This window comes from Falco biarmicus, unplaced genomic scaffold, assembly GCF_023638135.1.
Source record: "Falco biarmicus isolate bFalBia1 unplaced genomic scaffold, bFalBia1.pri scaffold_36, whole genome shotgun sequence".
Taxonomy (NCBI): domain Eukaryota; kingdom Metazoa; phylum Chordata; class Aves; order Falconiformes; family Falconidae; genus Falco; species Falco biarmicus.
In genome coordinates this window covers 7,327-29,185 of record NW_026611914.1, presented here as the reverse complement: position 1 = coordinate 29,185, position 21,859 = coordinate 7,327, and the positions used below count along the sequence as shown (strand labels likewise).

Below are 21,859 nucleotides of genomic sequence, written 5' to 3'. Positions count from 1 at the left end.
CTGTAGCGCACAGGGCTCTGGGCTGGCTGCTTGGCCGAGCCCTCTGGGCAGTCCTTCAGGTCTGACTTCCTTGAGCACAGCTCCTGTGTGCTCAGCAGAAACGGCAGTTATTTCCCCCCTCGCTGCAAGGCTCACCCTTGGCAGTTTCCCAGTGTGAGACCCAGTTGTGGCTGGTTTGGAGGCAGTTTTCTATTGTCTTTTGGCAAGTGCTATTACGGAAAGCATGTCTGCTCCCTTTGCTCCATCCAGAGTAGGATGCTGGGGCTTGGCAGGTTAAGTCTGATTACGTGAGGTCCTTGGAGAGGGAACCTCATTGCCAGAAGGGATTTGCTACCTAACTTGTTCTCAGGAACTGACTCAGCTCCAGGAATTGAGAATTAGCATGGGATTGAAACTCCTGAAAGTCAGATTTTGAGTGCTTTTTGATCGTGCAGTCAGAAGATGCCCAAACCATAGGTGATCACTCTTTACTTGGAAACAGACCTGACGAGGTCCTGAACGCTTGTTCTTTTGCTCTTTAGAAAGGGATGCTGGAACTGGGACACCACGGGTGAGTGCAGGTCCCTCCTGCGGGAGGCTGGGGTCTGTTCATGTGTACGAGAGACCCGGTGGCAGTCCTGTGAATAAAACTAGGAGGCACGGGTCACTGTGCTCCTTGATCTGTATTTGTTTTTTTCAGCAAGAGGCAGAGCTGGCATTGATTGGCATCAACCATGAAATGAATGAATGTTGTGCAGCTTCAAGTGCTGATTTCAGTGGATGTTGGTGAGTTTGGGAGTTTGGAACCTCTCTGAATTTAGGGATGGGCGGGCTGGTGTGGTGGCTTCGGGACACTCATGTTCGGTGGTGCAAATAGTCTTGCTGTTGGATGTGTCAGCCGGTGCACTGGTGACAAGCTGATACTTTCCTCCAAGATTCCACCATCCACTGTGTAGAACTTGTGCTGCGTTTCTCAGTAGATGTCTGGGGCTCCTGTGGATTCGTGCCTCAAAATCCTGCACGCATAATGGTAGTGTGGAATAAGGTCTGAGGAAGATGTCCATATAGGCCATGGAAAGGCCAGTTCCAGCAAGGAGATACCAAAGCAGGGAACCTGTGGCTGAGAGGGCTAGTTACAATGAACCTGCTTCTGCATGGACAGCTCTGCCCGTCACATGACAGGTCGGGAAACTGAGGCACAGAGCCATCACTTGTTCAGGGTCCTTCACTGGGCCAGCAGCAACCTGGGGGTGTACCCTGCCTGCCCTGGTGCCCTGAGCCACCTCAGCAGCTGCCACCTGCTGACCACGTTGCTTTGGCTGCCTCCTGTGCACAGGGATGCTGTGCCGAGCGCAGGGGTGACGGGTTGATTTGAAACCCGCTGTGCTGCTGAGACCAGCTTCTATCCGTCCCGGTGGTAACGAAAGCCGAACACTTTGCAGTTCTTTTTAACCAAGCCAGTTCCTCCTCTGCCTTTGTCCTTACAGGGGCTGTGTCATCGGACCGACTTTCCCTTTCCATGTACCTTCCCTCCATTCGGCGACGTCTCCTTTGGTGAGTGTGCCCTGGGCTTGGACCGCTGGTGGGGAGGTCTGTGCCTTACTGAAATGAAGCGCTTTGGGAGCGTCTGTCGCTTGTGTTCCTCCACAGCAGCCTTCAGGGTGTTAGAACCAGGGCTGCCGCTTGCTCAGGTGGTATTTTGCTGCCGTGAGATCAAACAGGACCAAAGGAATAGAAAGTCAGTATTTTCCTGGTGCCCTCAGAGCCTGCTCAGCCCCAACCTCCCAATCCTTGGCGGCAGAATGATGGTGAAAGCCCGTGTCCCAGAAGGGCCCAGGGGATGGGGCTGCAGGAGAAGGGAGTTGGAGCCACACGCTAGCCTGTGGCTGCTCAGGGTGAACGTTCCTGTTGCAAGGCGAGGACACCACTTACCCACTTGACCTTTAGTGTGAGCTGTTAATTTGTGCTGTGAGGGCTCCTCGTTATCACCGGCCCGGTAATAAGCCCAGGCAGTAGCTCGGCATTGGTTTGGGCAGTGATGTCTCCAGAGATGTGGGCTCCTTCTCCTTCCCCAGCCGAAGCACTGCTCCACTGACGGAGCCGGTGGCTGAGCACCCAGAGCATCTCCACTGAAATGCAGATTCTGATTCTCCATCTCGAGTCTCAGAGAAAAGGCTTTGTACTGAGATGATCTAAAGTTTACATGTGAAATCATTTGGGGATTGATTGAAGGGCCATGATCATTCTGTGCCCAGGATGCCTCTGTGGTTTCATGCGGTTCGTGGACTTTCTAGGAAATCTCAATACTTTCCCTGAGCCACTTCCCCCTCTCCCTGCATCACCACTCGGCCACTTCTCTGCTTCCTTTTGAATAAATAGACCCACAAGAAACGCACCGGCAGAAATGCGGTTGTGTAATAGGAGATTCATCCTACTTTAATCTGATTTCATTAACAAGGCCTTTTCAGCTGAAGGCAGCTATTGTATTTTTGCTTCTTGTCACTGTGCTGCTGGCTGCTGTCTGCATCTGGTGGCTTCGGTCCCATTTGGGGCTGTGCAGTGGGTCAGTCGGTGCATGTCCTTTCTGTGCCCCACCGCCGCCTCCCTGCCGGAGTAATTGCTGGCGGTGGGCAATGGTCACTGCTGCTGGGCACAGAGAAACTATCTGCTGTGTCTGCAGGTGGTTTTCCTCCCTGTCTTTATTCAAATAGCACTTGGTAAGCAGGGCATGGGAGGTGTCTTCTGGCAGAGCTGGTGTCCGCTCCAGACCAAGCTGCGGGCTGGTGTCCTGCCTCTGCAGAGCAGCCACCCCCTCACCCAGTGTGGTTGTACCACTGGTTTTCCGTTGTGGAAAGCAAGTGTCAGAGCTGGAGTGATGTCAGGCTTTGTGGGCAGTAATCAAAGGCAGTGTGGATGTGATGTCCCCGTGTGTTAGGTAAGGTGAGACACAGTTCCTGCTCATTTCTAAGGAAGCATCAGGTTTGCCTGCAGTGAGGTGGGCTGAGTTGTCATGTGCTCAGTCTGGTTGCCCAGAAACAGGAGATGCCTTAAGGGTCCTGCCTAGAGAAACTGCATTAGAGTGCAATGCATCATGTTGTAGTGCCCGGTCTCATCCTTTCTTTTCCTTACATGACAATGCCCTACTTTCATATATTGAAAACTGGGGGAATGTTCGTGGAGTTAATGGGGGATTTTACAGACTGAATTTTCAGAATAAATGCTCTGTCTGGGTGCACACTGATCAGTGAGAAGGAGTTGGGGCTGGTTTGGGGGCAGGTGAGAGAGCTCCTCACAGGTAGAGACAGCTCTTCAGCACCAACGGCACTGCCCATTGCCAAGGAAGCAAGCTGTGCCATCCATGGAAAAAGCAACTTCAGTCACAACTCACTCCTCCCTGAGCTTCTCCATTACCTCTCATTCACACTGAAAAGAGATAAACAACAAGCACCGGTCTATCCTAACAGGAGAGTCACACCAGGAATCACGGGATAACCGGGGACTTAACTGATATTTGTCTCACCTTCCCAGGCTTTCCTCGCACCCTGCCGTGTCGCCTCACTAACACCTCCTTGGTTCCCATGACTTTCAACCTTCGCATCCCTGGCGATGGCTCAGGACAGCGCAGCGTCACCAGTTTTGCGCAGATATCAGACAACACTTGCCCGTCCTGGAGAAAGGGAGCCCAACATCACATCAAGCCAACTGAATTCACCATAATGCCCTGCAAGGGGACCGTCCGCTCCCAAGGAGCCCTGGGGATCCAGGTATGGCACGAGCCCGGCCGTACGTGCTTCAGCAGGTGGAGCTGAAGCTTCACTGGTGCGCAGGAGGGCTGTAGTGCTGCTGGCTTTGGGCATAACGCAAGTAAGAGATCGGTGTTCGTGTTAGGTTTTTGTGAGCTGGGGTACTCTGGGGCGGAGCACCGTTTTGTTTCCAAAGTTGTAAGCCAAGGATCATGTACCCTCCGGTCAAGCACAGAAGCCACGCGTGTGTGTCTGAGCTGCTTAGAGCAATTTGATTTAAAGTGGGCCGAGGAAGGATGGGGACAGAAGGTGACTGTTAAAAGAAAGATGTCATTGCATAAAGCAGTTTGCTATTCTTCCCGGTCTTATCTTTCCTCTCGTGTGGAGCAGAATGGTTGCATCCACTGCAGCGAGGACTGGAAAAGCTCCAGCAGCCGTGAGCTGCACAGCTGCTGCTGGGCCACGTTTTGCCCTCGGCTTCCCACTGTAAAGCTGGACTCATTCTGTGAAAGTCAACAGATTTCCTCTGGATTTATGCTGTTGTAGTCGAGAGTAAAAATTGGTCCCAGTGGCAAGTAGAACATTAATTGTGCTTTAATTTAGCTTACATATGCCCTGGTATGCAAGGCGTACTTAATAAATCGGATATCGCCAGAAGAGTTTTGTTACTCGGAAAGACAGTGGTCTACACGTGGACCAGCAGGAGAACTAAGGCAAAATATCGCTCCCTTTCCTGACCGTGGGTGAGAGCCAGAGGACACCACGCGTGGCTGATGGCTTCTGGCAGTGATTAAGTATTTGACGCTCTTCTCCTCTACCAGGTCACCCTGTGTTCCAGCACGGTGAGGCAATACGAGCTGGCGCTGGTGGTGGACGTGGATGGTGTTGGCCAGGAGGTGTTGGCGCTGCCTCTCACAGCCAGGTACCGGCGCTTTCCTTGCAGCTGGCCACCTCTCCCCGCGTACCCATGCCCAGCACGCTGCCTGGCGTGGGGTGTCCTGGCTTCAGCTCCAAATGAGAAATGTTGCTTAACGAGCTAGTTCTGCCCAGCTCGCTGTGAGCACAGCCGTGCTTTGAAAGCAGCCCATGATGAGATGTGCTCAGTGCTCAGGGCCATGTCTCTGTCTTATTTTTATTTTATGTTTTTTTAAGTGAACAGTGATTATATTCACTATTGGCCTGTTGTCTGGGACTTGAGGAATAACAAATCTCCAAAGGGCTGCTCCTGCTTCTCCCTGCAAGTGGTGGGCTTGTGCTGGGTTGGCCCAAAATGCAGCATTTGTTTGGAAGGCGGCGAGCAGCCTGCTGAAAGCTGGGGTCTGGCTCAGTTAGTGAAGGCGTGTGCAAATGGGAAAGGGGCTTACGGCAGGAGTGGTGAGGGGAAACTAGTCCTTGGTGTGGCAGGTGAGCTCAGGTTTCTCTGGTTCTCTTGAGCATGAACGTTCCCAGACTTAAGCCAAAAGCTGCAGCCACGTTCAATGCCGTTGCGCCGCAGCGGGTGCCAGTTTAATGGCGAGAGGGACGCAGGTCGCTGGTGCTGTTCTCTCTCCCCGGCAGAGTCACCCACTGGGTGCCTGGGCTGCAATTTTGTAAAACGAGTGGGAATGGGAAGAGTCAGTGTGTGGGCTGGTGGGTGGAGGACCCAGGCAGCTGCAGGAGCTGGGAGCGGCTGGTCACCCAGTGCGAGAGGCAGGCGGTGCTGGTGCCCTCCATCGCGGGGGCAAGCGGCTGAGGTTTCAGGCAGGGCGAGAGCGGTACGGGAGAGGAGGGAGTTGCTTTTACTGAGATGCGGGAGTCTTGTTTTCCTTGAGCTTTGGGGAGCGCTGGTCCTCAGCGGGAAGGCTCCCGCAGAGCTCGTGCCTTGCTGGGACTGTGGGAGGGTCCTTGCCGGCCTCCTGGGGCAAGGGAGGGGCAAAGCTTGAGGAGAGAGCACTGGGGCAGGGCACTGGGCAGCCTCTGCCACGGGAGTCTGGGGCTGCCCCTCCGTTACAAGAGGCTGTTGAGTAAGAAGAAGTTAGAGGTGATCGATTGCCGTAGAGGTAGGAAATGTCTATCCGGCAGAGACAAATGCCTTGTGTCTGTTTCATGCTGTTTGGGGAGTAAACAACTTCTACATTCTCTCAGTGTCTCTAATTCCCTTTGGTCATCTCTTCACCCGGATGTGTCGTTCCTCCGCTGCACGTGCTCAGCCCTCTTCTGACATTTGGACGGTGCTTTCTGAAGTTCCCTTGCGAGTGGATGCTGACCCTTGTGAACGACAGCGATCTTCCAGGCTGCTGTGGAGTCCTTCCTCAGGCTTGGCGTCGTGTTCGCCTCCTGCCCTCAAACGTCGTTGTTGAGGGGTTTATTAGGAAAAAAACGGGGTTTGGATAAGACCTTGATGTTTTATATTCAAGCCTAAAGTTTTGGAGAGAACGGGAAGCTACCTGAATATGAACTTCAGGAGTGGTTTGAACTCTTCAGGAAGCAGTTTTGGTTCTAGTCTTTGGGGTGCTTTCATGCAGGAGAACTTTGAGGGTTGTGAAGAGCTGCTGCAAGGAGGCCACCAGCACCGGAGTGGGCGTTTGTGAGTGCAGCAGCTTTTGGACCCTGCGAGGATGCTAATTAGGCCCATATAAATCTTGCTGCTTGTGTTGCAGCCTTTCTGCTTTCTCCTAGGGATTTTTAAAAATGTGGGTGAATTGCTGTTGTGGTAATGTTAAGGAGCTTGAAGTTTCCTCAGAGGTCACTCTGAAGTTGTCTTTGATTCTGTCCCTTATAGGAGCACAAGGAGGATGCTGCTGTGTGGTACTCCAGCCCTGTGCCGTGTGGGATTATCCAGCCTCACAGCTCGGTGGAGATGCCGTTTACGCTGGAAGCCCAGGCGATAGGAAGGCAGGACACTGTGGCTAGTGTCTCAGTGTTTGGGAATGAAAGATCCCCGCTGGTGAGTGCTAGGCGAGATGCGTGCCTTTGTGTGACTCATCTTGGTGGGCATAAAGTGTTCAGGGGTTCTGCCAGGGAAAAGGAGAACGTGACAATATGTGGCTGGTGCGGACACGGAAAGAAGGGATTCATGGCATAAGTAGCAGCTAATGCCTAGAGAAGGGTGGTGTCCTCTTAGGTGGAAATCTAAGTGTCTGAGATGGTGTTTAATTACGGACGTGTGAGGCGGGATAACAAGCCCAGTCTGAAACCCAGAGCAATTCCTGGGTCTCTCGCTCTCGTGCGTTACGAGATGAGCAGCAACTGCTGCTTCATTAGAACTCTTGTTCAGGAGCTCACGGGGACATCGCTGAATGCTGCTAAAAGCAGGAGCGGTGTAAGAGACCGTGCTGAAATGATGATTTCTGTAAAGCTGGATTTAAGCTTTCCTGAAAGTCAGGTCCATCCCGCCTGAGAAATATCCATCACATCTCTTTGCCAAAAGCCCCAGCCAAAGACGCATGAGACTCCACACTGCTTGCATCTGGAGCACAGGCTTTTTTCTCTTTTTTTTTTTTTTCCCTACCAAGCTTGGAAAGGGGTGAGGCGAAGCATTCCTGGACTAAAGGCTCCTACAGGACATTTGCATTCAGGCATATACAGCAGCAACAACAAAGTGTAGGCAAGAGAATGTTGTATCTGGTGTCCTGGCTTCCACTGGCTGAAATCGAGAACAAATTTAGTTAATTAAACTTTAATTTAAAAGGATACTAACTTTTGAAGCAGCTGTTTTAAAATGTCTTGTCCTCTCTCTGAGCATGGAAGGTGATATCAGAGGATTCCCGAGAACGTGAAGCTTTCTGTAACAGAAAGGAAGGCTGACATTTTGAAAACAATTGCAGGGATATAAACTTTTTATAAACCGAATTGAAACGATGATGCCAAATCCCCTGGATGCCACCGATCATCTCAACCCAGGCTGCTGGGGATGTGCATGTAAACCAGTCAACAGCAAGGCCAGGCAATGCAGGCTTTGCAGGGAAGTCTCAAGTTTGACAAAACAGTTGCTTGCAAACAGAAGGCATGCTTCCCCGAAAGAGGAGGGCTTCTCCCCACTGGAATAACCAGTTGTTTAAATGTCAGCTGGATTTTGAACTACAGGTACCTTGAAAAGCTTTTACCCTTGGGCTAACAATTTATAAATTGAAAGTTGACCTTACCTTAATCTTTTCTATTTGGACGTGAGCGTGTCAATGTTTTGCGCAAAGGGCGAGCATTTCAGCTGGAGAAGCGTAGCTGTGCCTAAAGAAAGGACTAGCTGCGTTGCATTTTCTATAGGTCTGTCTTCAGGTTGCAGTGCAGTTCCAGTAGTTCCCTGGTAGCTGACGCACCCAAAGCTTTCTGGGCTGGCAGAAGAGCTGGCTGTCTTGTTACGTGTCCTGCACTGGTGGCAGATCCTACCCGTACGGCTGCAAGTCTGACCTTGGGAATGGCTGCGTGTTCCAATAGAACTTCAAAGCTCGTTCTTGCCTTAGGCTGGGGTGCCCAGTGTCGATGCCTGGTCTTTACCACCGTTACAGTTGGAACGTGGTACAGATCTTTCATCCAGGTTGTGCAGAGTCCCTCCACAGCTCTGTTGTTGGGTATTTGGTTTGCAGGTGACCGCGTGCCAGCTCCAGTCTGGCGTGTGGCATCTGCATGAAGGAGCTGGTAAATCCCAGCGCTGGCGTTACTGGTGGCAGAGCTGCCGTCACTTGTTGCTGCCTTTCCCTGTGCCATGTTGCCTGTAACGCTGTTGAATGTCATTTTCCTTGTCCCTTTTAGAACCCTGTAGATGAAGGGGTTGGGGTTTTTGAAGCCCTCTCCTTGGTGGTGAGGATGCGTGGTGTTAGTACACAGGCTGACAGAAGGCAGCTCTCCTGGGCATCCTCCAGATGTTGTTCCGCTCATCCCCAAAGGGCTCTGCCCTGCCTTTGCTGCTGCTGTCCCGCTGTCACCGGGGAGCTGAGCTGGCTGGCGAGGCGCAGCTCTTCCCTGCAGCTCCTCCTTCCCGGGAGCTTTGGGCAGCATCGCCCAGACATGCATCATCGTGCATGGCTTCAGTTCCTTATTTTGGAGGCCCCAGCCTTGGTAGGTGAGGTTTTTGGCTCTTAGTTGCACGCAGCAGTGCCCTGTCAAGGGATGAGCATTTCTGGATGCTGCTGCTTCTGGCCGAGTTGGGCTGGTGATTCTGACAGCTGTCAATACCACTTCCTTGAGCCAGACATCATTAAAGGTTTTACATCGTGGAAGCTGGTTTCTTTTTCGGTTAAATCGTACTCTGTGCCCTCCAGTGAATCCTACGGCGTCTGGTCAGTGTTGGGAGTTCTATGCATTCAGATCCTGTTGAAGTGTTGAGGTGTTTGGAACCAGTGAAATCCACCGCAAGAGTGGACAAATTCTCGTTGTTTTTAATGATGTGGGAAGGTGGTTTAGCAAAGGGATCTGTGTTCCTCCTCCAGTAGTCTGTGCCAGTTCTGCAAGGAGAAAGCTTTTGGGTCTGACTGTCAAGAGAAAAAACACCACTTGAATGATGTAATTAATAATTAATGCCTGTTATTCATGCCATACCAGGAATACACATAAGCACACATCAGAGGCCATAACTTGCACGATCTCTGCTCTGAAGAGCCTGCTTCGCTTCTGGCTTCTGCTGGTTTTCAGAGGTGCATTTTTGGGAATGTCAGAGAAGTAACTGTCCAAGTGTCGCTGTGCAGCAGCAGCGGTCAGGGAGGTTTGGGGCAAGGCTGAGCGGCAGAAGGAGCGGGAGCAGGCACAAGGCAGAGAAAGGAGAGCTAACTGTGGAGGAGGTCTGGAAAGGAGAGCGTGGGACCCAGGGTTTCTCTGTCCTCTGAGAACAGGAGCTTGAGGCTTTCAGATGGGATCACTCCCGAGCCTGCACTTGCCCCAGGCCTTCTGTTTCAGCCTTGCAACACTGAAAACTTCCAACAGCCGTACTTATCGCCCCGTCCAGGAGGACACTTAAAGCTGTCACATATTTTTTAACTTCCCCTGTTTTTCTTTTTTCTTTCCTACCTGCTTCCTGGAGCAGAATATCTGTTTAGTGAGCATTGGAGAAGAACAGGTTGTCTACGTGCATCTGAGTGAGATAAATTTTGGCAGTATTGAAGTTCTACAAGATGCGTCCAAAACTCTCCACCTCTCCAATCAGGCTGTCATCCCTGCATCCTTCTGTGTAGAGATGGTAAGTATCTGTGGGGCTATTTCCCAATGAAAATTGACTGGTCTGTAGCAGCCTGTGGCCTGATTTTTACATGCAACGTTTCCATATTGCTGTCTCGGAGAGAAAGCAAGATATTCCGTCCCAACGCAGCGAGAGGAGCCTGGCTCTGGGGGCAGTTTTAGCTGGGGCACCCCTCAGTAAAATAGACAGCTTGCATAGATGTTTGTGCAGAAATGAGTCTGGATCATCTTTACAAGTTTTCCCTCTGTTTTCTGGGTGGTATTTAACGGAGAGTCGTGTCTTTGGAGCTCTGAGATCAAGAGGGCCCTGTGGCCCTTTGCTCCTGGAAGGGCATGGATTTTGCGACGCTTTCCCCATTAGGTCTGCGTTTGCTTTGTGTCAGACTGCTGTTTGTGACAGAGTCTGGGGTGTGAAGTTTGTCCTCAGCCTGCCTGTGGTGAGGTGAGTTTCACACCTGCTGGGGGCCCAACCAGCTGTGGTGTTGCACAAAAATATAATGGTAAGGGTTGTGTAGCTACAGAGCGTGTGGGCTCCGTCGCGTTGCAGAGCATCTCCGGAGGCCAGCCGCAGGGAAAGGCCGTTGAACTGATGGAGGCTGCAGCTGACAAGCTGCGTGGCAGGAGGAGGTTGGGTCGCTGCCCTGGCGGGGGGGGCAGGGCTGGTGCAGCCAGGGAGGGCTCCTGTGCGGAGGCTGGGTGGGATGTGCCGCTCACTGGAGGTGGGATCTGTGAGGGGCTTAAAAACAGGGTTGGGAGGAGGTTTGTTCTGCTCCGCGCTAGGCAGGTTGGATTTGTGGAGCTGGTTCACCCAGGCCTGGCTCTGTGGGCTTGGTTGGGTCTGCGGGTAAAGCATCAGGCAGCGTGCGAGAGGCCAGGCTCAGCCTCCTGGGCCAAGGAGGAGGGGGGCGAATTTCCTCCTTGCTGCTTTTCCAGCTGTTTGGGGGACAACGGTAACCTCCAAGTGGGGGAGGGATTCCCAGGGCAGCTTTCTTTGAATCCACCATGAAAACCCGCTTTCCACCTGTGGCGAGAGCAAGCCACCAGGGATGGCTGGTACTGGTGTTGAAATGATGGGTTTGCATGCCTGTCGCAGGCAGTGACCCGCAGAGCTGTTCGGGTCCTGCTGCCCCGGTGCAATGCCTCCCTCCTCCCCGGGCAGCTCGCGGTGTAGCCGGGGGGCTTGCAGGGTACATCTGCCCCTCCGTTGCCTCAGGGCCCTAACCCATGGGACTGGGCAATAAAGCCTGTCGTGCTTCACCGCCATCTCTGCCAGTCCTGGGGCTGATCGGTCACTAGAGCAGTAACACGAGGCGGCTCAGGGACGGTTTCTTTGCCTGCAATAAAGACGGGCTCTGCTTGAGCAGTGGCTTGGACCAGATGATCTCCAGAGGTCTCGCCAGCCCCAGCCGCTCTGTGACTCTGTGTGTGTGATGATCCCCCCTGCTGACTCCACGGGGCTGAGTTCCCCCATGGTGAGCATCTCTGCTTTTCAGGGCAGCTGCTGCTCTCATGGAGACGTGCCAGGAGGCAGGTCCTGGGAACCTGCTCCATCAGCCGCTTCACCAAGGGCTCTTCAGGCAGACTCCGGGCACGGTGCTGCTGAGGCTGCCTGATGGGAGCAGCGCGGGCGTGGGCGAGATGTGCCCGAGCTGCGCCCTGGCCCTCAGCAGCTGCCTGCTCTGCTGCTCTTTTGCTGCCCCAGTTGAAGTTTTGCCCTTGGCTGCCTTACGCTGCCTGGCAGCTCCTTGACGGGAAGCAGAGGGGACTGAATAATTGTGGAGATAAAGCCTGGGATGCAGTCGGGCATCAGGGTGGCGCGCACGTGTCCACCTGAGAGCGGAGCAGGCTGCGCTGTGCCTTAGCCCAGCTGATGGGTGACACGGGCATCCTTCATTCCCCCGTGTCCCTGAACCCAAGCCTTGTGTCCTGTAAAGCGCCAAAGCCGCTGCTCTGGTTCCTGCTTGGAGGTTGCTGCAGGGGGGTGAGCCGTGATTTCCCTGTCTCCCGTTTGTTGGCCAATCTGCAAACGGTGGCTGTGAGGCTCAGAGATCATGGTCTCCACTTGAAAGAGCGAGTTATTGACTGAAATTTTCGCAGGAGCGTTGCATCGGGAATGTTATGCGCACTGACGGGCAGCTTGACAAACTGAATGAGGTTAATTTGAGGGGCAGCAACAGGGCAAACGAAAGGCTGGTGTCTTGTTTGAAACAGAAAAGGAAAATGCTGTAATGCAGGTGGCCGTGCTGCCACCTCGATGGTACTCTTAACCCTCGAGTGATAATTGCTCTTCCTGTTAAGGCAAGCTTGCTGCTGGCTTTGTGGGAGACAAGATCATTACCTGAGCAAGCCAGCATGATTTGTGGTGAACTTCACTTTGGGATAGTGACTTCAGGAATTACTTGCAGTTCCCCGCAGGCACCAGCTTCCCTGTACCCCTCTCCTCTCTGCTGGGTGAGTTGTGTCTGTTCTGTTCTCAGTTGCAGGGAGCAGCAGGGAGCATCTCTGCCACCAGAAGAAAATAAATAAAAACCCGCCCAATCTGTGCGTTGAGATGGGGCTTTTTGGGTGGGAAGAGGGGTGTAGGGACTGCGTACCTGCGTCCTCGGTTGGCTTATCCCTGCTTGCCAGGGTGTCTGCAGATCTGCGACCCTTGGGACCAGTGTGTCGTCCTGTGCTCACCCAGTGAATCCTGTGTCTGTCGGGTGTGCTTTTCCCTGTCAGATTGCTTTCCCAGCTGCCAGGCAGCCCAGCCTGCTAGGGAATCCTCTGGATCCAGCGAGGGGGGGATTTGTGTCTGTCTTGGGTAAAAAAAGACTGGAGCAATGGGTCAACATGAAGGAGCTGTTGCAGCTTAGCAGGGGGCTGATGTAACCTGCTGATAAAAGTGGCTGTTTCTCCTCCTTGCTCCGCTGTCATCTTCTTTTCCTGCCTCCCGAAGTGCCTGATTTTTGCCATATTGACAAGTGCCAAAGGCTTGTTATGGATAGATGGAAGTGTTTGCTCTCCCTGCAGAAAGGAAAAAGCATCGTTCTTAGATCATTTCCTACTTGTTCTTTGTCATGCTGTCTTCTCGGGGATCTTTTGTGTGGCTGCTAAGGCTGACATCTCTTGGCATCACAGAAGGCAGCTGCGTATCACGTCTCTGTGATCAGGAAAGAGAAGACAGGCCTAGGGTGTAAGGTTTTTTAATCAGTGGCAGCTTTCTTCTGCCTGCATAACCCCCGTGCTGGGTCTGTTATGTGCTACCGCAGGGTGGCAAATGGTTTCCCAGTGCCTTGTAACGAGGAGGAGACAGAAAAGCTTCCTTGGGGTTGCCTCTTCTCATGACAGTCGTAATGCGGGGTCCTGTCTCCTTCAGCCTGAGCCCTGAGCTCCCGGATCCAGAGCCCTGTGCTCCAGGTGAAGCTCGCTGCTGCCTGGTTTCCAGCAGTGCTTGTACAGCCAGCTGGGTTGTCTTCAGGAGGGTGCCTGGTGGCTCAGTGCAGATCCCCGTCTGCGTTCCCGGGGATGAGCTGCTGCCACATTCAACTGGAGCTGACCTTGCAGCATAGACCAGGATTTGTTTGGTTGTTTGTTTTTTTTTTTTTTTTTAAAAAAAAGCTGTACCTGGTTATCTTGTCACTGGGATTCGCTGTGGATAACTCCATGGATTTTTCAGGCAGCGTATAAAGGCCCTTGGTCAGGTGCGGTGTAAGCAAGGGCAGAACACGCAGTTCCCATACTCTCTGCTCGCCTGTAGTGCAGGATTTGTTTCATTTACTAATTTCATTGTTTATTCCCTCAAGCTTTTGATGACATTGCTTTTATTAATGAAATGGCCATATGGAAGGACCGCAAAACACGGAGATAAACTTCCAAACAGTGCTGATGCTGCTTTAGTGGCTCTGTTTCTGGGTCTGGCTGACGGGCGATTCTGTTGCTCTCTGAGCAAACCGTGCAGGTTGCGGGCAGTGAAGGCTTTGAAGAGCACGTCAGCATTGTCTGCAGTTCTCCCCAGCTACTCTCGCTGAAGTCAGAGCAGACTTCAATCAGCAAGAGGGTGGTTTTCAAATCTACTGTAAATCACCCACCCCCCCCGCCCCCAAAGCAGCTGAATAATTAGCCAGCCTGTCAGTGTTTGCTCATAGTGAGACAGAGGCAGACAGTGCTGCGCCCTTCTCATGATAATCTGCAGTGCTGTTTAGAAATTAGGGTTAAATTAACTTTCCAGGGTATGGGCAGCGCTAGCCCTGCATATGTGGCCTCTTCCAAGGTGAGCAGAAGTTTTGAAGATGGTTAGGCTTAACTCTTTCCTGAGCTGTCCCACCAGAGCCTCATGGTGCTCCAAAAGCTCACCTTTAGAATGAAACCCTTGGTTTGGCTTTAAAGGCTGTGTTTTGCTTATACAGCGGTACCAGTTTGTGCATTTCCACCCAGTTTGGTTTTGCCGGAGCCCTTTGTTGTAGCTGACAGGGCCTGGAAACACACAGCATCAGTCGTGAACATGGCTCGTGGCCAGGAGCGTCCAGTCTCATGCTGGTGAGGGGTTGTACCAAAAGCCGAGGAAGGTAGAAGGCTGTGTCCCTCCCAGTGTCACTCAGGCTTAGGTCCAGGGCACGTGGGCCTTAAAAGGGGGAGCAAAGGTTTGGAGGAGACCTTGGAAAAGGTGCCTGAAACGTGGCCTCAGGGAAGAGTTTGGATTTTATGGCATCCGGTATCTTCTATGGGTTCAGGGTCTTTCAAAATGGCTGTGTTTCAGTAATGGAAGAAATTGTTACTCTGCTCATCTAGGAAAAGGGAACTTGTCGCGTTGTGCTGCACCCGCTGGCCAACGGGGTTCAAGAAGGGTAGAAGTCTTCAAGGCAGTTACGCTGCTACAGGCCAGAGTGACTCAGCTGAGCTCTCTTCCCGAGGGAAAAGCAGGAGGATTTTGGTTGTTCAATCCTGTGCTTGGCAGCAGCTGGCCAAGCCGTGTCCGTGTCCTGGCTGGAGAGCCCCAATGTGCAGAATGGTGGCACTGGTCTCCCCAGCCCAGCGGGGAGGGCGGATGGGACCTGGAGGGCTGAGCAATGGCCAGGGGACACAAATGGAGACAAGCTTCGTTGGCTCACTCAGCAGCTGCTGTTAGCTGAAGCAAGTGTGACAAATTGGGCTCCGTTGTCGGTGGCAGTGAGTGCCACACTTTTAATTCTTTTCTTCTCTTTTCTTTTTTTTTTTTTTTTTCCCCCACTGGCTTTAGAAGCTCTGCCTTGATTTCACAAAACTTCTCCTTGCTGGTGCTCTGGGGCAGAGGCTCAACCAAAGCGGTCCCCCTGCTTTTGCCGAGGAGATGCTGGTGCCGAGGTGCCGGGAGGAGGCTGGTGGCTGGTGGGAGCATCCGGCCAGCCTTGTGCTCTGATCCCCACCCTGTGGGCCTTAGGGTGCTTCTGGGCTCTTTCTGCCACTGGCAGTTTGTGCGGGTGAGGAGTCACTCTGCTATGAAGAGCACAGGCTCCCGCCCCTTAGGACAGCTAAAGCCCCTGGGACAAGGCTCCGTGCGCAGCTGATGTGGTGGGGGGTTATTTCCCCTTCGTGCGTGACCCCCACCGGGGGCGGTGGATCCGCCTGGCGAGGTGTGAGCGCTCTCTCGCCAGAGCTATGGCTTGGTAAAGTACGGCTGCATTTTTCGTGTTGAGTTCTGCTGCTTCTTTCACTCGTGCAAGGCCGGAATGACCAGATGGCTTCACTTAATGGGCTCAAAGTAACTTGCAGAGGGCAGCGTGGTGGGTCCTCGGCCATCCCTTGGGGCAGCCATCCAGCCGTCCATCTCTGATGCGCGCTGGTGCCCGCTAGAAGCAAACGTTGGCAGCTTATTTCCAAGGAAATCTGTCCCAGGAGAAGCTAACGATCTCAGCGCTGAGCTTCTCGAAGCGGTTGATGCCAGCCCTTGCCTGGCGCTCCGACTCTGGCGTCCAGTGGTGCAGGCTCCTGCAGGGACAGAAATAGCCGCTGTCTTTGTCTGCCCAGCACGTGCAGCTATTGCATCGTGTTCTGGAGCATTCAAGCCTAAGCAAGGAGCAGGGATGTTATCAGAAGTTAGATTTTGGCCTTCAGAGCAGGGGGATGGATGCTTTTAGCGTGTTCCCAAGGGATTTCTTGTCTCTGGGACACAGCCTGGACCGGTGTAGGCAGAAGCTGACCTAAAAACCTGAGCGGAGCTGGTCCGGCAGAGCCTTTTGGTCCTGGCAGGTCTCCTGTTCAGTGGTGCACTGTGCTGCCCCTGGGACCCACACCAGATGCTAACGGAAAGGAGGAGGACGCGATGCAAATCGTGCTCCTCCGGAGTGGGCTGTTGGCCTGGCAGGGCACGGTGGGTCTGCGCTGGGTCACGCTGGGACACTGCGAGTCTGGCTCCATCGAGACAGCCTGTCATTGTTCCTCAGTAATAGTTCCTTGGGTACAATTTACTGCCCGGCTCGTTGCCAAGCTGTGATAAATGAGCTTTGTCAGATAGCAGACTTGCAGATTCACCTCTGGAGCAGAGCTGTCGGGTCTCCTTTTCAAGCAAGCTGCTCGGTGTCAGCGTGAATCGGAGGAGAAGTTGTACATTAACGTCAGTGAAAACCTAACGCCCACTGGCTCGGTGTGAATGAGCTGGCTGGGTAGCCCTTGGCTGGCGGCAGCGCAGCCGATGCCTCCGAGGCCGGCGACCAGCTGCAGGGACCACAGGGGAGGGTTGGTGGGAATCCTCCGTGGTCAGCGAGGCCCCAGTGTTTACCCCGTGGCAGCCACCTGCCTCCATCCCAGTCTCGTCTTGCTTTTTCAAGACTCTTTTTTTGAAGCCCTAGAGGACAAATTAAATGGAGCTGAGTGTATAAATGTTGCCGGTGCCTGGAATCGTTTTGATGCCTTTGGCACGCTCCGTTATGGGATGCAGGCATGCAGCCCTGACCTGCTCTACGTGGAGGGCACAGCCAGCCTAAGGAGTTAGCGTAGCTGGGGCATCTACACTTGCTGCTGGGACCCTGAATGCTCAGCAAGTTATCGCTTCCCTGGCCTCCAGCTAGCCTTCACCTTGTCAGCAGAGGTCATTTTGGAGTGTTATTTTAAATGTTTCTGTGGCTTCAAAGTGCTGCTTGGTTTTCTGCTGCTCTTCTCCCTTGGGCTGGCTGGTGTCCTGTTAGAGCTCAGAGCTGCCAGCCCGCCGGACGGAAACTCGAGCTAACTTCACCTGGATCGAGCACTTGCTTTTATCATGTCAGGCCTCTGAGCACACCGTTGGTTTCTATTTAAAGGGAAAAAAAAAAAAAAAGGAAAGGAAAGTAACCCTCTTCTCGACAGTACTGTAGAGTTTTGGATGAGTGGTGCCTGTCATCCCAAACACAGCGCTGAACTGTGGTGCATGTAGCACTGATGCTGTGACGGACACTTGAAAGCCACGTGTCTGCATCCCAGTGCATTTCCTGCTGGCCCGGGAGCACTGCGTGCATTTCTCCTCTGCGAGCTTGCACCTTGTGAATGTGGCTTTAGGTGGGCTGGAGGGGTCCGGCACCTCTGTTGCCCCATCCGTAGAGGGAGGCCCGTGAGGACCCAGAGGAAAAGAGTGCTTGGGAAGCCCAGGCCATGCCCACAGGGCACATGTCTTGTGGTTTTCTTTCTGCTTCTTGTTTCGCTGCCCTGCTATAAACACTTAGAGCTGACTTTGCCAAAGCAGAGGGCCTTGGGGCACCTCACTGCAGGTGATGATCCGTGGGAACAGAGGGCTGCAGCCCTTGAGGGGCTGTTGAGAAGCCTGACTCTTGGGAAAGAAGACTTTGGGGTTTTATCAACCGCTTTTGCAAAGTTATTCTTTGGGGTCTCAGCAGTATCCCCCAGCCGTGTGGCTGCGGCGGGGGGACTGGAGCAGTCCTGGCTTCCTGTGGCCTGGAGCCTTTATGGCAGAGCCGGCCACCGTTGTCGGGAAGCCAGGAGATATCAAGTGGCTTCCCTGGGTGTGCCCTCCAAGAGGGAGGCTGGAGGGACAGTAGCATTCTCCTGAGGGTAGCGCATCCCTTGGGTCGGACAAAGCTGGGTCTGTTAAGGGAGGGTAAAATAGAGGTTGTATGAGCTCCTGCACGGGTGCTGTTTCCAGGCACTGTAGCTCCGAGTTGGGGAAACGAAGCCTTCGTGGTTTTTACCCTCATGTCTTTAATCCTTTTTCTGCATCCCGCAGGAGACCAGGGTCCATGGTTTCCATCCTAAGTTACTGTTTGGCTCATCTTACAGGCTGGCAAACGCTCGCGCTGGAGGATTGAACCCAGTAAAGGAGTGATCCCCCCCGAGAGCGAGGTGTCTGTGGCCATCATAGCAAACTTGGACGACACCGAGAGATTTGAGGATGAGGTGAAGGTGTCCATAGAGAACAGCCACACCTGTGTCATCCCCGTCCAGGCTGTCGGCACGGGCACAACGATTGTCACCGACAAACCCATTGCTCCGGAGCTCAACTTGGGCCTCCGCTTCAGGTAGGGATCTCTCGGCTCCTGCTTCCCACGTGGGCTCGGCAAGGAGTTTTGCTGTAGTCCTTCAGGCTAGTTGTTCTTCAGTGCTCGAGGTCCTGGCTCTGCTTCACCGAAGCCACAGGAACTCCTTTAGGAGTGTTCTATGGCCGTTTGAAAGTCGTTAGATACCCTCAGAAGCCACCCAAATGGAAACCAGTTGCTAGGTTGTCCCTGACTTGTCTTTAGTTGGAATATATTTATTTCCGTACTTTATCAAAGAATGAGCTGGAGGGAAACAGCGGGTCCCAGAAGCCTCCTGCTGGAAAATGCTACATTACAAGTATAAACACATTTCTGTTTGCAATAACGTTGCTTACCTTTCCACTCGCTATGGACTATTCTCTCGCCAGAGTGGAAAACCTTGGCGGTAGCTTGTTAGCAACTCCTCGACTGAATTAATGGTGCTGGTTTATTTCCCTTCTGCCTGGGAGTCCTGGAGGAGCTGCCGAGTTTCTTTGCCCTGTATTGCGGCGAATGAGGAGACGGGACGCAGCTTGATGCAAGCAAATGTCGGTTTATTGTACAGGAGCACAACTTTATATACACTTTCAAAGGCTGCGCGTCTTAAACCAATTGGTTCCTGAGGCTAAGCCTTGCATACTAGGCAATCCCTGATTGGCGGCTAATTAACAGCAAGGTGTTGCCTTTCCTTGGCGCCAACTTTGGCGCCAACTTTGGCGCCATCCGTTTCCCGCTCCCCTGTGCTCTGCAAACAGGCCTCATCATGTTAATTGCTGTCTAGACAAGCTCATCATGTTGATTGTTGTCTAGACAAGCCCGAGCACATTCCCCTCAGCTAACTGATTGCCACGCATGGTCCTAGTTTCCAGCCTGCTCCTGCACTGTATCATCCATCAGTTTGCTCGTCTTCCCCGGTTCCCCGGCTGGGCCGCTCTTTACTAGAGGCGCTTGCTCTTCCCTCGTTTCCCCCGCCCGCTTTCCTTGCGGTCTGCCAGCACTGCGGCGGCGGCAGCCCGAGGCAGAAGCGAGCGAGGGTGCCTGCAGGAGCAGCTCTGAGTGGGAGAGGAGGAGAAGTTGGCTGAGGTTGGGTGGGATAAATTGCGTGTGCTACCTGAAAGAGCTTAGCTCGGGAGGGGGCATTCGCGGATCCTAGTGCGTGTGTCTGAAACTGGCTACATTCTTATAAATGGGAGAGAAACTAAGCCTTTTCAAAGCGCTGTTGCTGTCGGAGTCCTCTTGGGACGAGAATAATACTCTTCTCCAAGTGCCTGTTCCTTTTGCTGGCTGCAAAGAGGCTCCACAGTGCTCCGATACCTAAATTTTGGGCTAGAAAGAGGAGGCTGATGCTGCCTTAAGCATTTAGGCTAGATTAGTGGGGTGTGGTGGGGTGGGGTGTTGGGGTGTGTTAAATATGCACCCACAAGCCCCCCAGGTAAGCAGGGACGTTACAGGGAGATTGGCACTTGGCCAGCGTGCCCTGTGCTCTGTGCAGCCACAGATGGGCTGCACTGCGGCGAATGAAGAGACGGGACGCAGCTTGATGCAAGCAAGTGTCCATTTATTAGTGATTTTCTTACAATTATATATGTTTCTACCTTCTACATATTACACACTGATTGGTTAAATCTTAAGCGTAAAAAACACTGATTGGTTAATATTTAAGGTGCACCGTTAGAACAATAGATACTTACTAGTTTATCTTGACCTAGCAATAATTTTTATTCCAAGGTTAGGGAGTTTCTTTCTACGCGGCTTTCTTAATTACATATCGGCGCCATCCGTTCCCTTATCTGGCTACTTGTTTCTCTGTCCGTCTGGTTGCCTCCTCAACTGTGACGGCTCAGGGGCCTGCAGGTAGCTTGTTCCTTTGCTCCCAGGGCTTGTGCCCTACAAGTTCTAACAAGTCTCTATTCATCAGGCTATCAGTACTTGGACTCTTGTCCTTGAGGCCTTGTCCTACAATTTTCTCTCTAGGAGTGCACAAATTTGAGGGGATGTTTTATTTTGTGTTAAGATTTTTGTCACAAGTAGGATGATTCAAGATGCACTCTAGGTGTAAATAAGTAGTATTAAGTCATGCTGGTTATAAAAATGTGTGGTTTTTCACTGCACGTGAGATCTACCTTTCATACGTCATCATCAGCTGAGAAAGAAGACGTGAAGGATGCCATTGAATATTATGGGGTGTGGGTATGTAAACCCAAGTATTTTGGATTGCAGTCTGATTCAGTAAGTTGTACTATACACTAAGGTTAAGAAAACTTACCAGTCAGTGAATAATGCTGAAGGGAGAGTCCTGTAGGTGAAGGCTGTATCACAGTCTGAAGTAAAGTTGGATACAGTCTTCTTATGGTGGCGTAAAGTCCTTGTCACTATGCCGGATGCTTGCTGTTACACTGATTTGGTTTCAGTTGGTTTGCTTAAATTTTGAGCGGTGTTTTTCCTCTTGTGCACTGCTGAGAAACAGTGCGGGCAAATGGGGGGTTTTTTGCCTGTGCAAAACGCACGTTCAAGTGAAGAGGGAGATTTGTCTATAATACGCTGATCTGATTGATTAAACATGCCGGTCTTCCTCTTTGTAAGACAAAGATCAAAGAGAACGCCTTGAAATGTGGTGACCTTTCTGATGCTGCGCCAGCCTCTGCAAAATACGCTCTTGTTTGGCCACGTGAAGTGTTTGAAAAGGGTTTCTCAGAGGGTATCCTAGAGGGGAATAAGGCAGGCGTCCTGCTTGTGTTGGGCGTGCGGGGCAGGGCTGCACAGCGGGGTCTGGCGTCCTCTGGAACACCCGAAGGGACAGCGTAGCAAATGATTTCCACCCCACAGCCGGGCATCGCGAGAGAGGGACGTGCCTAATTCTAGCAGGCAAAGCGCAGGACTTAAGGCTGTTGCAAGGCGGTAGTAGTTGGCCAGTGAGCTTGGGAAGGGGGAGGGTGAGACAGGTGGTGTCTGGCTGAGGTGCTCCTTCCCTCTTGTGAGCGGAGGGGTCTTTGCCGCGGGGGAACAGGGCCTGGCTGACGAGAGGAGCGCGAGGAGCGTGAGGGTCTCAGCCCGCTGGGACACCAAGGCTGCAGGCCCTGTTCAGAAGGCACCACGAGCCGAGGAGGCATGTGGGGAGGGAGCGTGTGGGCAGGACTGTGACACGGGGCAGAAGCAGTCGGAGCTGTTGAGAAACAGCGTGGGGACAGGGGCTTGAGGGGGCTGGGTAGGGTTAAGGCATGGTGCGGTTTTCCTGCAAGCTTGGGTTCCTGATTTCTGGGGTGAGGGCAGGAGCAGGCAGGTTTCCCTAATAAATCCTTTCCTTTGCACCTTGGAGTGGAATTTATTGTTTCTGAAGCTTGGGTGAAGAAATAATCCTCCCTTAGCCAGTTCTCTGTGTGGTGAACGGTAAGAAGCTTGTCATGTTCATTCCCGTTGGGTTAGCTTAGGTGGCCGGGGACTGTGCAATGCCAGACAGTAGAGTGTGATGGAGGGAGGAGGGTGGGTGAGAAAAATGTTGGCAGTTTAATGAAAAATGGTATTAAAGCAATA

At 52.7% G+C, this 21,859-nt stretch overlaps 1 pseudogene; it reads left to right on the top strand.

Annotated features, from left to right (window-relative positions):
• The window catches only part of LOC130143526 (hydrocephalus-inducing protein homolog), a 68,780-nt pseudogene extending 50,357 nt beyond the window's left edge, over positions 1–18,423 (top strand).
• The last annotated feature ends 3,436 nt before the right edge of the window (positions 18,424–21,859 follow it).